Below are 13,537 nucleotides of genomic sequence, written 5' to 3' on the forward strand. Positions count from 1 at the left end.
TGCACTTACTGCTGCACTCAGGGAGGCCCCAGCCCCACACCTGAACTGGGATTAGTTCTGTTTATTTATATGGTTGGAAGAGCCCCTTTCCTCAAGGGGGTGCTTGCACTGAGGACAATGTGGGTTGAATGCCTTAACTCAGGGATCAAGTTTGATTCACAATTTTTGTCCAATGTGTGCTGCCATTGCAGCAGTGGCGAAGAGGAACAAACATACATTAACATGGAACTGGGTATGTGCACTTTGCAATTCACTAGGCCAGCTTGTGCCCTCTAGGGTGGCCTAAGAGCCTGTGATTCCCTGTCACCACCATCAGGGGAGGCAGGCCATGTGTCTATGAGCAGAGGAGTAGTTGGCTACTGCAGTCTATTCACCTTGGAGAGCAAAACTGATACCTGCTTCAAGGTACCCTTGCTTCACAGGTGATTAGCAGCTGCAGAGGTGGCAGAACTTATCATATGTTCTGCACTGTCCACAGCTGTACAAGAGTGCCACAATTCCCCCACTCTCTACAGGAGCTGCAGTGGTGCCAGCAGTAAAGAAGAAAAGTCCTGATGGGAATCCCTGCACCCACAATTCAAGTCCCCACCCACATAATCCAAGGAATATCTTTTTGAGCAAAACAGAACAGGGGTGTAGAAAGCTAGCTCCATTGGAAGAGGGCAGTGGAGAACACAATCACACAAGTTTCTCCAAGGCGAAGGTTTGAATCTTCGTGAGAACACTTGGAAGGAACACTTTTGCTAGGGTATGGATGGGAACAAGCCACAAGGGGAGCTTCAACAGCACTCAGGGACAGCAGGTTGCTGGTGGCTCACTGCACAAAGTGCTGCGTGGGAACCAGGCAAGATGGGTTTGAGCCTAGCTGTGGGACTGGCTCTAACTAGCAAGGCACTTACCTTTCACATGACTTGTCAGAAACACCCATGGCAGGGATGAAAGAAAAAAAGGGAGGCAGGTCTAGAATTCACATCAGCTACTCCACAAAGCTGCTCACTAATCATCCGGCCACAACAGGAAACAGGCAAAAAGCATCTAATCTGATATTTAACACCTCATATCACCCCAAATTGGCTGGAGCCTGAAGCACAGCAGGGGCCAAACACAGGGCTGGCAAATGGCACACTGATGATCAACTGATGTCACAATGATGACATGCCAATGTCACTGTGGTGACAGGCCAATGTCATGCTGATGATGCACCAAAAGCAGGATGCCACTCCATCATGAATGGGCTGTTGTTTCCATGGATACTGGGGGTATTAGTGGAAAAACCTGCACTAGGGTTGCTTTACCAGGACAGGCTTGGCATATGGCCTTTGTTGAGCTGCCATTAGGATGGGCTTAGGATACAACAGGCATTGTGTCAACATCCCTGCACTGTTGGTGCAGCATCTGAATAGGACTGGGCAATAATAATAATAATAATAATAATAATAATAATAATAATAATAATAAAAACTTTATTTATAACCCGCCCTTCTCCCTAAAGGGACCCAGGGCGGCTAACAACATGTAAAAAAAGAAACAGATTTAAAAAAAAAACATTAACACATAACAGATAAAAACAATTAAAAACACATTAACAGAGGCCATAAAAACAGTAGTCAGATTAAAAGACAGAATAAAAAGAGCAAGTCACAGAGGAATCAAGCCTGTAAAAAGCTAAAAGATATATAAAAATGTTAAGAAGGCCAGAAATCAGAAGGCTTGTATAAACAACAGTGTTTTCAGGCCTCGCCGAAAACTCTCAAGAGAGGGAGCCATTCTCAAATCAAGGGGAAGGGAGTTCCATAATGTTGGTGCCACTACCGAGAAGGCCCTATTTCTTGCAGCTGCCCCCTGGACCTCCTTGGGTGGCAGCACTTGTAAAAAGGCCTTCTCTGATGACCTGAGAGGGCGAGCCGGATTGTACGGGAGTAGGCAGTCTCTAAGATATCCTGGCCCAGAGCAGTATAGGGCTTTAAAGGTCAAAACCAGCACCTTGAATTGGGCCCGGAAACGAATGGGCAGCCAATGTAGCCCCCGGAGAAGTGGACTGACAGAGTCAAACCGCCTGGCTCCGGTGACCACACGGGCCGCCGCATTCTGCACTAATTGTAGTTTCCAGACCATCTTCAGGGGCAGCCCCACATAGAGCAGCCCCACATAGAGCACGTAACAGTAATCTAAACTCGATGTCACCGTGGCATGGATCACCATGACCAGGTCTGCACGATCCAAGTACGGCCGCAGCTGGTGCACCAGCCGAAGCTGAGTGAAGGCCCCCCTAGCCACAGCCGCCACCTGGGAATCCAGGAGCAGCTGCGAGTCCAGGAGGACCCCCAAGCTGCGAACCTGCTCCTTCAGAGGGAGTGCGACCCCATTCAGAGCAAGCCGATAATCCAGCACCTGCATCGAGGATTTTTGAACCAGGAGAGCCTCTGTCTTATCCGGATTTAATTTCAGCTTGTTAGCCCCCATCCAGATCCTCACTGCTTCCAGACAGTGCTCAAAGCCCTCAACCGCCATCCTGGAGTCTGGAGGAAAGGAGAGATAGAGCTGGGTGTCATCAGCATATTGATGGCACCTCACTCCAAACCCCCGGATGACCTCTCCCAGCGGTTTCATGTAGATATTAAATAGCACGGGGGACAGAATTGAACCCTGCGGCACCCCGCACCTCAAAGGCCAGGGTGTCGAACAGGCATCCCCCAGCACCACCATCTGGGACCGACCCTCCAAGTAGGAGCGGAACCACTGCAAAACAGTGCCTCCAACTCCCAACTCGGCCAATCGGCCCAGAAGGATACCATGGTCGATGGTATCGAAAGCCGCCAAGAGGTCCAGCAGGACCAACAGGGACGCACTCCCCCTGTCCAGTCCCCGGTGTAGGTCATCCACCAAGGCGACCAAGGCAGTTTCCGTCCCAAAGCCCGGCCTGAAACCAGATTGAAAAGGTTCCAGATAATCCGCTTCATCCAAGACCCTCTGGAGTTGGGCCGCCACCACCCGCTCAATTACCTTGCCCAGAAACGGGATGTTGGAGACTGGCCGGTAGTTATTCAACACAGTGGAATCCAGGGAGGGCTTTTTCAGGAGGGGGCGAACCACTGCCCGCTTCAAGGCGAGCGGCAACGTCCCCTCCATCAAAGAAGAGTTGACCACCCTCCCAGTCCACTCAGCCAGACCCCCCGGGCCGCTCTAATCAGCCAAGCTGGGCAAGGGTCAAACAGGCAGGCAGACGGCCTCACACTCCAAAGGAGTCTGTCCACATCCTCAGGCTGCACAAGCTGAAAAGAATCCCAGAACACTGGACAAGCAGTTGCCAAGGGGATATCATCAGACAGTGTCAATGTGGCATCCAAGTCGCGACGAATACGATCGATTTTATCTGCAAAGTGTTGGGCAAACACGTCACAGCGGCTGACCGTGTATTCCTCCTGGACTACCGGAGGGGCCTGATGAAGGAGGCCCCGCACCACACAGAACAGCTCTGCCGGACTTCTATCAGCAGGCGCAATGGTAGCAGAGAAGAACGATCTCTTCGCTGCTACCACCGCCACGGAGTAGGCTCTATAATGAGCTCTACTCCGTGTCCGATCGGATTCATCACGGGTTTTCTGCCACCGCCGCTCTAGACGCCTGCCCTGCCGCTTCATCATTTGCAGCTCCTCAGTGAACCAAGGAGCCGCTCCGAGTCTGCGACGTGGCAGAGGTCGCTCCGGAGCAATCTCATCCACAGCCCTGGACATTTCCCCATTCCAGAGGCGCCAGTCTTGGCAGTGGGAAAACCCCCCAGGGCCCTCAGGAAACCTTCAGGATCCATTAGCCTCCGGGGGCGGACCATAGAAAACGGTCCCCCCCCCTCTGCGGAGGTAGGAAGTCGCAACAAGCCTAAACCCTACCAGGAAGTGATCTGTCCATGACAACGGAGTGATCTTGATCTCCTCTGCCTCCAGATCATTGCCCTCATGCCCAGCTGTAAACACCAGGTCCAACACGTGTCCTGCTGTATGTGTCGGGGCCCAGATCTTCTGGGACAGGCCCATGGTTGTCATGGCAGCCATGAAATCTTGAGCTGCACCTGCCACAGGGGCCTCGGCATGAACATTGAAGTCCCCCAGCACTAACAGGCGGGGGACCTTCAATGCCACCCTTGAGATCACCCCAGTCAGCTCAGGCAGGAAGACTGTTGGGCAGCAGGGCGGGCGGTACACCAACAGAATCCCAATCCTGTCCGGCCCTCTCAACACAACATGCAAGCACTCGAACCCAGGATTCTGCTGGACAGGGCACCTGGTAAGGGAGATGGACTCACGATAGACCATTGCAACTCCCCATCCCCGTCCCTGCAATCTTGGCTGCTGCAACACCTGAAAACCTGGCGGACACAGTTCAGAGAGAGTAACGCCTCCCTCCCTGTCCAACCAGGTCTCTGTAATGCATACCAGGTCAGCTTTCTCATCCAGGATCACATCCCGGATGATACAGGTCTTGTTATTCACCGACCTGGCATTCAAAAGCAGCAGCTTCAGATCCAGCGACTCACCGCCAGGACCACCAAGTATCCAAGAATTGGGGGAAGGACCAGAAGGGGAGATGATCTGCCTACGATGAACTCTCCTTCTCCTGTAACGGCCTGTCCGACCCCCACCACCATATCTCCCCTGGCCCATCACACTCTTGATAGTGGCACCCTTCTCTTCCCCTGAGCTCCCTCCCGAGAGAACAGACATGTGGCGAGGCCCACCTTCTGAGACTGGCCTGCAGGCAGATCCTCTGCTGTTAAAATAACTATTGCTCCTCTCTCCCCAGCCTCAACAAAAGGGGAGGATCTCCGACGAGATAAGACCTGTTTTGTCTAATTGAAAGTGCCATTTTTTTCAATTTGCCCTTTGTATTTCCCTTTTTATTTTTTCCTTTAAACCCCCAACTCTTGTTACTTTTATGAGGGCCCAGACCCATCCAACTTTCCAGAGCCGATGCAACCACAATGCAGCCCTGAGGCAAGGGGAACACACATTCCCTCACCTTGAGGAGGCCTCTGTGATTCCCTTCATCCACAGGATGCAGTGTGTGCCACATTGGCATGGCTGTATCAATGCTGGAGAGTTGGATAGGACTGGGTCTTGAGTTGGATCTTACCCATTTCTCTCTGTTCAGATAGATGCTATCACCTGTTGCCGCTGACAGCTGCTTAGGACTAGTACTATCTAGGTCAAGTGTGGGGTTGATGGATTGAGGTTAATCAGTTTCCTTCCTGGAAGACTCCTCAACTCACCAGCTCTTGTGCTGAGAGAACCTGTCTTTTGTTGTTTAACCGGATGGTATGTGGAATGAGAAAGGGCACCCCAGTTTTACCCTGGTTTCAGTGCAAGGCCTCCTTCTGGTGGCAGGAGAGTTCATCTGGCTTTGTTTGAAGAAATAGTCAAGAGTATGTGGGAAGGTTGCATTCACAGGCATTGTCTTCTCCTTGTGTCTTCCTAGCGAGCTATGGCAGCCACACTGGATGACCATGCATGCATAGTTTGGTGTTTTTATCTGCTGTTTTAGCTTTGTTTTTGGTATTATTTATTGTATTATTAGTTATTTTATTGTTTGACATGCATTTAATCATCATCATTTTTTGCACCATACTAGAAATGAGTTCCAAGTGTTGATTGGCACCCTTGGTGCTATTCCAAAACATCTTGAAAAGCACTTAAATAGCATAGAAGCCACAGAAAATACCATCAACCCAACATTACTGGGAACAGCTTACATTTTGTGACGGTATTTATAGGATGAAAACCATGCATCCCAGGTCCTTGGGAAGTTAAATGTTTAATGTTAAATGGCATTTAGTGAAATGTTTTGCAGTGATGTAGCTAGGGGACCCTAGTGTGTTCTTAGAGGAGCTAAGGGGTACAAGCCATGATGTGAATGCGCAACCTCCTGATTTTAGAAATGGGCTATGTCAGAAGGCCAGATGCAAGGGAGGGCACCAGGATGAGGTCTCTTGTTATCTGGTGTGCTCCCTGGGGCATTTGGTGGGCCGCTGTGGGATACAGGAAGCTGGACTAGATGGGCCTATGGCCTGATCCAGTGGGGCTGTTCTTATGTTCTTATGAGCTGGTTAATCAAAAAGAGGACGGTATCTTGGGTTCATCAAGATGGAAATTTTATCAATAAAAATGGAATTGTGCTTATGGCAATCTTATTGGAAGAAACCCATTTCATTATACCAGTGTTTCTCAAACTGTGGGTCGGGACTCACTAGGTGGGTCGTGAGCCAATTTCAGGTGGGTCCCCATTCATTTCAATATTTTATTTTTAATCTATTAGACTTGATGCTGTCCTGGTATGTGACTGCATTTGGGGAAATGTGACAGACCTGTACTTTTAACAAGCTACTATGTATATTCTTTTAACAATGATAGTCAATGGGACTTACTCCTGGGTAAGTGTGGGTAGGTTTGCAGCTTAGGATTGTGAAAACTCTTCCTGCTTGATGATGTCTGGTCATGACATCACTTCTGATGGGTCCCAACAGATTCTCATTCTAAAAAGTAGGTCCCAGTGTTAAATGTGTGAGAACCACTGAATTATGCTGATTGAAGTTATCAGTTATAAAATGTGACAATTAATATTAAATTATTATATCCTTTCAGCTGCAATCCAATATACACTTACCATTGTTTGTGGGTGGGGGAAACAGGATGCTAAGTGTAAGAACAGCAGCCAGCCCAATCCTAAGCATGTTTAGGGGTGGAAGTTAGGGCCCAATCCTAGGCATGTCTACTCAGAAGTAACAGTGAATGGGGCTTGCTCCCAGGTAAGTATGGATAGGACAGAAGCCTTTGTTCCTTGGAAAGTAAGCCTTATTGGGCTCAGAAGGGCTTACTCCCAAGTAAAGAAACCTGGAACCCAGCAGGAAGTGACCCTGAAGATTCAGAGTTGAAGGACACCGCAAAGAGACTGACAGCCCAACCCTCTGCATGTCTACTCAGAAGTCAGCCCTGTTCCTAGTCAATGGGGCTTACTTCCAGGTCAGCGTGGATCGGATTGGAGGCTAAAGCAGGTAAAAGGGGCGGAGCAGGACTTGCGCCTTCCGCGTCCACCTGTCCCTCCCAGCCTCCGTCGCGCTGTGTGAGCAGCGCCCTCTGACGCTTCCCTCCAAGAGCAGCTCCTTCTCAGCGCCGGCCCGCCTCTCCTTCCTTCCACCGCCCGGGGAGGGGCGGTCACGTGCCGGGGGCGTGGAGTGAAGCGACAGCCTGTAAGGTCACATGACAGGGGAGCGGGCCGGGGCTGCCGCTGTTGCTCGGGGAGGGGGGCAAGAATCCACTGACTGACCATGGTAAGTAAGCGGGGCGGTGGGCAACGGGTCCAGTACGGGGGGGGCGCAGGGGTTTGAGCGTTCGCAGTGCTGAGGCCTGGGGGGGACTGTGTCCCGGAGGGTGCCACCTTGCCGCTGCCCCATGGGGCAGGCCGGGCCTCGGGGGCTTTCGAGGCAGGGAGGCTGAGGTAGACGTTGGCTGTTTCCATGGCTACGGGAGTCTTGCCCGTTGACTCCCCTCCAACAGCTGCTCGGCGCGCGAGGGGCTTCCACTCGCCCCCCCTTCCGTTCCCTTCCCTTCACGCACCACCCCGCCTTTCTTGTTGACGTTCGAAGTTCCCTTCTGGGGCAAGTGGGGGAGGGGCGAAGGCTCGCGGGGCTCCTCGCGCGTGCTGCCGCCGCCCTTCAGCTTGGCTCGCGCCTCCTCTGTCTTCATCCCGCCCGCTGCGAGCCAGCGTGGAGGGGGGAAGAAGTAGCGGTAGCGGACAGCTCAGTGGGCGGGAGCGTCTCAGTCACCTGGCCGGGCAGGGCAGTGCCTGTCCTCAGAGCGGCCCTGCCCGCCTTCCCTCGCCTGGGAGCTGCTGAGCTCGTCCGGTTGTGATAGGAATTCTGCACGTGCTCAGAGGCATCTCATCACAAGTTGCAGAACGGCACGAAAGAAATGGAGACGGAGCTCTAACCTGCACAGTGGGTGGCTATGAGGATCGTTTTCTTAATGGTCATTGCTGTTAATGCCAATGAAACTGTGCGGGAAATCTGTAACAGCAAGCTGGAGGATGTTGTGAGGAGTGCAATGGAAGTGCTTCGTGGCTGTGTGTGTAACCACAGGAGGGTATTGCCACAGTAAGCATCAGTACAAAGAGCCCCACTGGATTGGGCCACAGGTCCCTCTAGTCCAGCTTCCTGCATCTCACAGTGGCCCGCCAATGAACACATGACAAGAAACCTGCATCCTGGTGCCCTCCCTTCCATCTGGCATTCTTAGCTAACCCACTTCTAAAATGAGTTCCAAAGACGCTCTGGGAAGTGGGACCAGGTCTGCTCAAGAGCAACAGGGCAGTTTTTCTCAACTTTGTCCTCCCCTTTACCACTTCACATGGTCCACCTATTCAGAGTACCACCCAAAGTAACTGGCGATGATATTATTGCCAGAAACACTAGTCTCAGGTGGATGGGAGAGCTCTTTCAAGCATGGAAAAGCATTCTTTGGAGCCTCCTATCGTTTGTTGTGTTGCATTTCTGGTCTCACTGCTGGATGGCAGGTGGCCAGGGGTTCTGCAAGTACTACCAGATACCACCTCAAGTACCACTGGTGGTACCCGTACCACTGGTTGATAGGGTTACACTTGAGCAATAAAAATTGTAGTGTACAGGGAATACTCTTGCTCATTGGAAGTACTAAGTGTAGAAACACAGTCACCCGTGAAAGTGTATTGAATGTGAAATTTGGTGGGGGTTAACACCCATGTGTTTAATATAATTTATACAGAAAGCTTTATGGGCTGTAATGGGCTTCCAGGGCTGCCTGTCCTGCCCCTCCCAGAATTTCTTAAATGTTTTGCATTACCAAATTAAAAGTATGGCGGTACCCCCCTAAAAAAAAAAAGTGCAAGCTAAGTCTGGTTGTGCTGGAACAGAAAACCTGTATCCTTTAACTTTTCCACAGGTGTCCCAATACCTAGCAGTGTTTTGCTGCTGCTTCCCACCATTTCATTTTCCTTCTGTAGCTGAAAGCTTTGATAGAATTGTGGGGAGGGGGTCAAGAGCAGGGATGGCCAACCTTTCAATGTAGAACTCATAGGCCTTTAACAATTGTGTAGAGGAGGGAATTTCAGCAGATGCTGTGTGTTATCTGCAGTGGTGTCACTAGGATTCGCGTCACCTGGTGCGGGAGGCCTGCGCTTCACCCCATGCAGTGGGTGGGGCAACAACCCATGTGGTGATGTACCATCACCCCGCCCCCACTGGTTTTTTGGCTGTACCTTTTGATAGAACACAGACATTTCAATGTGGTTTGTTTCACTGCATTCTGCATGAAATTATGCATTGATTGATATATAACATGATGGTATTATTCCTCCAAATTCTGATTTTAGTGATTTTGAAAACTTGTAGAGTCTCTCTCTCAGTCACACACACACACCCCTGGGTCAACTTACTAGCACCTTATTGCAGCAGTTCTCAAACTTTTAGCACCGGGACCCACTTATAGAATTACAATCTGCCCAGGACCCATTGGAAGTGATGTCATGGCCAGAAGTGACACCATCAAGCAAATTAAAATAAATAATTATAAATAAATTAAAATAAAAGAAATAATTAAATAAGGGGAGCCAGTCCTCTTCCACCAAGTGAATTTTCTCTGTAGTCTGCCTGCAATAACACCCCCCCCCCCAAAAAGAATCAGTGAGATTTTCAGCCCTCCCCAGTGCCCAGTTTAAAGTTCTATTTCAGGCATATCAAGATAAAGACCCACCTGGCTTTATACATGCAAAATAGAAAACATTCCCCTTACCAGTTCAAGCATCTTTTTGTTGTCCTCTTTAGTGAGGGGGGGCTGCCTTCTGGAACATCTGTTGAGCTTCAGTTCCATCGGAACTGGACCATTCTGGTGTCCTTACATTCTCCTTTGCCTGGCCTGACCACAAGCCAAGGAACGTCTGTCTACTCATGAGTAATTGCGACTGTGAGGCTGTTTTGCTTTCCATAGGGTTCCATACATTCACAACTGGGAGGGAGGGACCTCCTTCTCGGGTGTTTTTGGGGGGCTGCATTCATTGGATCAGGACTATTCTGATGCTGTTGGAGTCCTCTCAGCCTGTCCTTTCCAACAGACTAAGGCAAGTTCACCTACTTGCGAGTAAACACGGCCATGTGGCTTTGTTTCACTTTCCATAGGGGTCAATACATTCGTAACTGCGAGGAAGGAACTGCCTTCTTGGGTTTTTTTTGGGGGGGTTGCATTCATTGGATAGGGACCATTCTGGTGTCATTGTATTCCTCGCAGCCTGCCCTTTTCAAAGCACTAAGGCACCTTTACCTACTCACGAGTAAGCGCGCGATACGGCTCAGTTTCACTTTCCATAGGACGATGCATTTTTTGGTTTCCAGTTTTTTGGCCATAACTTTTGAAGGAAGGGAACTGTTTCACTCTGGTTTTTTGCATTGCATTCTGCTGGAAATTCCGCATCCAACGGTATATGGGATGATGGGGTTGCTCCTAAAACTGATTTTAGCACATCATCCCCTATTGCGCGTCACCCCCCTTGCGCGTCACCCGATGTGGCCTGCACCCCTCTAGCAACGCCTCTGGTTATCTGTCAGGCCACCAGCTGCATCTGCTAAAATTCCCTTTACGTAATTGTTGGTCACCCTGGTCAAAAACAATAGTAATATAACCCACAGAGCTTGTTACTCTGTTTGCTGATATTTGTGGCTGCAGTATTTACTTAATGAAGTTTGTTATTTAGACAGAATAAATAATTGTGTATTTTATTACAGAGTTTCCTTGGAGGCTTTTTTGGTCCCATTTGTGAGATTGATGTCGTTCTTAATGATGCAGAATCACGAAAAACAGCTGAAATAAAAACAGAAGATGGTAAAATAGAAAAACATTATCTCTTCTATGATGGAGAATCTGTTTCAGGAAAGGTAAATTTCTTGTCTATTTAGAAAGGTGATTTATTTCTATTTAGAAATCTCTATTAGGAAGCATAAATACCTAAAACATACTTTAGTAGGTTCTTACTATGTCTTGGATTTACTGTTCCAGTTAAGTGATTTTATTATTAAGAATATTTATATATTTTTTCAACAAAAACTTCACAAAGTGGTTTACATAGCTAACTAAAAGGTTCACAGTCTAAACAGATGCAAAAGACACTTCAGAGATTCTGACTTGGGATGTTCCAAGTATTTGATTGTGATCTTAGCAGGCTTTAGGATGGCTGATATTTGTGGCTTTATCTTTTTCTGACCAGAACAATTACGCTAAACACACAATATGTTGAATTTTTAATGTTTCATACAATTCAGAGGGGTTGATCCCTGTGGTAACTTTAGTTTTTTGTATAATCAAAACTTTTTTGGTTATCATAATGCCTGTGCAGTGTAATACATGTCATCTGTGTAGCATAAATTGTGGCTAAACTATTGATGCTATGCTAAAAATAGTGGCATTTTTTAAATCCTTGCACCAAAATTAATAAACATCAAAGTATTCATGTAAACATGAAATGTTCACATTTTTTAAAGAATATTTGTTATTACTTTTCAACTAAATTATATATATTGCTTTTCAAAATTCAGCAGTTAAGGGCATGCTTATACTAGCCGTTTTGAGTGCCCTTCAGGGAGAGAAAATGGGATATAAACTTGTAAATAAATAATATGGATTTTAATAACTTGTATATAACAGAATTATTATATATAAGCTTCATGTATATCTAGTATATAGTTCATATCTCAACTTCGTAAAGGAGTGAATGAGGTTGGATGAGGAAGAGTACTGGTGACATCCAAGTACAATGTTTAAACAATAGTTTAAATTCAACAATAGTTGAAAACAATAGTTTTCAACAAATAGTTTGTTGAAAACAATAGTTTAAATTGAAAACAATAGTTTAAATTCTAGAAGTTCATTGAATTTAAGTTAAAGGGAACCAAAAGGATGCCATCTTGTTAAAGAACAGGAAAGGGCAATTGATGTGATCTAGTTCAGAGCCCAATCCAAAGCTGAAGATCTGCTAGCACAGTGGTCCCTATGCCAGCGGAGTATATAGCAAACATACTGTAAGGCACATTGTGACACCTAGAGAGTGACCACTGCCACTGGGGAAGCCTTCCCTGCCCTGCCGGTGCTGTATCCAGGTCTTCAACCAGACACTGCAGGTAGGGTTGCACTGGATGGTGGGAAGGTGGTGGAGAGGAGGCATTTTGGGATGGGGGAAGACAAAATGGGCCATATTGGACCTGGGAGGGAGCAGGATTGGTGGAGCAGGCCTCTGCCATATCTTAAGCCCCTACTTGAGCTTGCTGTTATACCAGGCTGCTTGGACTTTTGCCAACCAAATAACTGGCAGAGATCCAAGTAGCCCCTTAGGGGGCAAGCTGGTGCATTATGCAGGGTAAGGGAAAAAATATCCCCTTACCCCAAGAAGACCTCCAATCAGCTGTTGACGAGCATTGGATGCAGTGGAGGCCATGTGGTCTCGCTGTGCCAGTTGCTTGTTAGGATTGGGCTGCCAGTCTTTTTTGTACAGAAAATGGATGTGTACATTTGTGCGCAAGGAAAAATGTGTTGTATAAGTAACTTTGTTTTTGCAGGTGAACATAGTCTTTAAACAACACGGAAAAAGATTAGAGCACCAAGGAATTAGGATTGAATTCGTAGGACAAATTGGTGAGTTCTAGAACTGCTATTGAGCATGACTAGCAGCAAAATTCTGTAAATCATGGTTGTGAGCAACAATTCTGGTCTATGCCAGTTGCCTGAACCATATGAGTGTAGTTGAATAACAAGTACCTTGAGTATATCTGAGGCATGTAGTAGTTGGGATGGTGGAATGATTCTTCTACCTTTTTAAACAAATAGTTTTTTCAGTAACTGCCGCTTTACAGAATATATCCCAGAAAACTGCACAGTATTTACTTTAAGGAAAGATCTAGGTGAGGTGCTATATTTGTGTCCCAGAGATTAAGCTGCAGTATGTAAGAGCGAAATGATTTATTGCAAAGAAGCTATTGCTTCTCTTTTCTGAAGAGTTTATAAGCGTGTATATTGTGTTTTGTTAGTGAATTTTTTGTCCAATAAAATATCTCTACTAACATCAAATAGTAAAATGACCTAAATTTTGTAAGATGGGGCTATAAGACCTTTGTATTTGATTGACTACAAACTTGAGATATTTGCTTGTTAGTCAAATTGGCTGTGTTGGAGTTAAAACATGTTGGGCTTTATGCCGTTTTTTACCAAAACAGTTGTATACTTTTCAATTGGAGAATACAACTGACATAGTGGAGAAGAACTTGATGCTTGAGTCATGCTGCAAAATGCAAAAGTCACTACCTAAGAACTGTATGTATACTTAAAACTGTAGTGTTACTTCTAGTGTTGGAATTTCTTATCTATAGCTTTGTTTGCAACAATCCTGGCATCAAGCTATTAGGATTTATATACGCTTCAAAAAAAATACGTTCACTTTCTGATTATATTTCTTAATTTCTTAGAACTTTTCAATG

Source organism: Tiliqua scincoides, chromosome 3 (assembly GCF_035046505.1).
Source record: "Tiliqua scincoides isolate rTilSci1 chromosome 3, rTilSci1.hap2, whole genome shotgun sequence".
NCBI lineage: Eukaryota > Metazoa > Chordata > Lepidosauria > Squamata > Scincidae > Tiliqua > Tiliqua scincoides.